This window comes from Sturnus vulgaris, unplaced genomic scaffold (genome assembly GCF_052056855.1).
Source record: "Sturnus vulgaris isolate bStuVul1 unplaced genomic scaffold, bStuVul1.hap1 Scaffold_692, whole genome shotgun sequence".
In the NCBI taxonomy this organism is placed as follows: Eukaryota; Metazoa; Chordata; class Aves; order Passeriformes; family Sturnidae; genus Sturnus; species Sturnus vulgaris.
Window position 1 is genome coordinate 77,501 of NW_028276633.1, and position 3,100 is coordinate 80,600.

Below are 3,100 nucleotides of genomic sequence, written 5' to 3' on the forward strand. Positions count from 1 at the left end.
CCCGGCCCGGGCCCCGCCCGTCCGCTTCCCCGTCGCCCTTCCCGGCCGCGTGTGGGCCAAAAAAAAGGGGAGGCGTGCGGGGCGGCCGCGGGGGCGCTTCCCCGTCCGGTCCCCGAGTGGAAACGAGGGGAGCGGGCGGTGCCCCCCGGCTCAGCCGCCGTACGCCTGCCCGCTGGGCGCGTGCTCGCGGAAGGGCAGCTCGGCGGTGCGAAGCGGCGGCGGTCCCGGGAGTGCGGCCGCGGGTGGCGGAGGGGTTTTGCCGAGCGGCAGACCTCGGGCGCTCCGCGATGCCGGCTCGGGTCTCGGCGGCGTCCCGCCTCCGGCGCCGGTGGCGGAGCGCGGCCCGCCGGGCGTTCGCCTTCCGGCGGGCAAGCGGTCCCGCGCCAGGGGTTGCGCCGGCGGAACGGTCCCGCCGCCGCGTGGCGTTTCGGGCGACGTTCAGGGGCCGCTGGCGGGAGAGCCGGCCCCCGCGTTTTGGCGCGGCGGCGTTCCGCGAGTCGGCGGAGCGGTGAAAAGGAGAAGCCAGGGAGTGAGCCGGGAGCGGCGGGGGCCGGCGGTCGCGCCCCCGGCCCCGCGAACGCGTAGTCGTCCCGTGATCGAGAGGCCGGGCGGGCCACCGTGCCCCCCGCGGTCCGGCGCGTTGCCGCACAAGCCCCTCCGCGCGGAGGTCGGGCCGAGCCCGGGCGCCTGGGCCGCCTCCGAAGGACGGCACGCGAGGCGGCGTCTCCCCTCGCGGGGGGAGGCGGTCGGGGGCGCGGGCCCCTCCGCCTTTCTTTGGCCGACCTTCGGAGCGTTGCGCGGGGTTTCTCTTTTTTGCCCCGCGCTTTCTCCTCCTCCTCCTCCGTTTGTGTGTGCTCGTACGGTCGAAGCGGGGGCGCGCGGGGGCGCGCGCGTCCCTGCAGAAACAGAAAAGGGGCCGCTTCACGCGAGCGGTCCCGAAAGCCAGACAACTCTTAGCGGTGGATCACTCGGCTCGTGCGTCGATGAAGAACGCAGCTAGCTGCGAGAATTAATGTGAATTGCAGGACACATTGATCATCGACACTTCGAACGCACTTGCGGCCCCGGGTTCCTCCCGGGGCTACGCCTGTCTGAGCGTCGCTTGACGATCAATCGCCGTCCGGGGGGGCCACCCCGGCGGCGCGGCTGGGGTTGCCTCGCAGGCCCGTTGCCCGCGGTCGACGTCGACGTCGTCGTCGTCGTCGCCGCGCAGGGCCTTCGTCCCCCTAAATGCAGACTCGGGGAGCGCTCCGTAGCTCCCCGCTCCCGGAACGAGCCGCTGGGGCGGAGCTCGTCCTTGCCGGGGCCGTGCCGCGGTGCGGTGGCGGTGGCCGGGGAGAGCGAGAGTCGGCGTCGAAGACGCCGCCGTGGGCCGTGCGAGAGAGACGAGAGAGCGAGAGGGCCGAGAGGGAGGCGAGGCGCGGGCCTCGCCCCCGGGCTCTCCCCCCCGTGCGGGCGGCTGTCTGCGGGTGGGTACCGCGGGGGTACCGTGCCGTGCTGCCGCGCGCGCGCGAGGCCGAGAGCGCCGGGGACGGGGGTGCGACCCCCTCCTCCTTCCCGCGAAGCCCTCCCCTCCTCTCTCTGTCGCCGTCGCGTTTCTCTCTCTCCCCGCTTGAGGTCGCCGCTTTTCCCGCCCGGCTGGCCGGTTCCCCCCCGTCAGGGCCGTCTCTGCCGCTCTCCTCTTCGGTTCTCGTCTCCGGGATGGGAGTCTCCGTTTCCCTCGTTCCCCCCCCCCCCCGTGTGTCTCCTCGCCTTTTCTCTGCCGCCCACCCCCCCCCACCCCCCGGCGCGCGGGCGCCGGGCGGGGCACGGGGGAAAGGGAGAAGAGAGAAGGTCGCGGGGGAGGCGCGGTGTTTGGGGGGGGGGAGGGGGAAGCGAAGCCGGCCCCCGTCGTCCGGGCCGTCCGTCGTCGGCGCCGCTTCTTCGGGAGGGGCGCCGCGCGCGGGCGCCGGCGCGTGCGGGGCGCAGCTTTGGGCTTGCGACCTCAGATCAGACGTGGCGACCCGCTGAATTTAAGCATATTAGTCAGCGGAGGAAAAGAAACTAACGAGGATTCCCTCAGTAACGGCGAGCGAAGAGGGAAAAGCCCAGCGCCGAATCCCCGCCCCGCGGTGGGGCGCGGGACATGTGGCGTACAGAAGCCCCCCCCCCGGCGGCGCTCTCGGGGGACCCAAGTCCTTGTGATCGAGGCCGCAGCCCGCGGACGGTGTGAGGCCGGTAGCGGCCCCCCGGCGCGCCGGGCCCGGGGCTTCTCGGAGTCGGGTTGCTTGGGAATGCAGCCCAAAGCGGGTGGTAAACTCCATCTAAGGCTAAATACCGGCACGAGACCGATAGCCAACAAGTACCGTAAGGGAAAGTTGAAAAGAACTTTGAAGAGAGAGTTCAAGAGGGCGTGAAACCGTTAAGAGGTAAACGGGTGGGGCCCGCGCAGTCCGCCCGGAGGATTCAACCCGGCGAGTTGCGGTCGGCCGGCGCGGGTTTCGGCGGATCCTCGCCTCCGTCTCCCCTCCGTCCCCCGGGCACCCGCCCGCGGGGGCGGGCCGGGGGGGGGCGGGCCGGCGCGGGGACCGCCGCCCGGCCGGCGGCCGGCCCTGGCCGGGCGCATTTCCTCCGCGGCGGTGCGCCGCGACCGGCTCCGGGTCGGCTGGGAAGGCCTCCGGCGGGCAGGTGGCCCGGCGCCGCGCGAGCGGCGGCGGGTGTTACAGCCCCCGGGCAGCAGGTCTCGCCGAATCCCGGGGCCGAGGGAGAGGACCGCCGCCGCGCCCTCCTCCCCCCCCGTCGGCGGCGCCGTGGCGGGGGGCGTCGCCGCCTCCCCTCCGGGAGAGGGGCGGCGTCCTCGCAGCGCGGCGTTTCGCGCGGGGGTGCGGGGGCCGGGCCCGCCGGCCCCCGGCGCCGCTGTCAACCGGGGCGGACTGTCCTCAGTGCGCCCCGACCGCGCGGCGCCGCCGGGCCGGGCTTCACGGGCCGCGCTCGGGCGCCCGGGGTCCGCGGCGATGTCGGCTACCCACCCGACCCGTCTTGAAACACGGACCAAGGAGTCTAGCACGTGCGCGAGTCAGGGGCCGTTGTCGAAAGCCCGCGGCGCAATGAAGGTGAGGGC

At 74.4% G+C, this 3,100-nt stretch overlaps 1 non-coding gene across 1 annotated transcript; it reads left to right on the forward strand.

Moving 5' to 3' along the window:
- The first annotated feature begins 948 nt into the window (after nucleotides 1–948).
- Nucleotides 949–1,101, forward strand: LOC148217549 (5.8S ribosomal RNA). The gene has a single exon (XR_015801005.1). It is a non-coding gene; the product is annotated as a 5.8S ribosomal RNA (ribosomal RNA).
- Nucleotides 1,102–3,100: the final 1,999 nt, after the last annotated feature.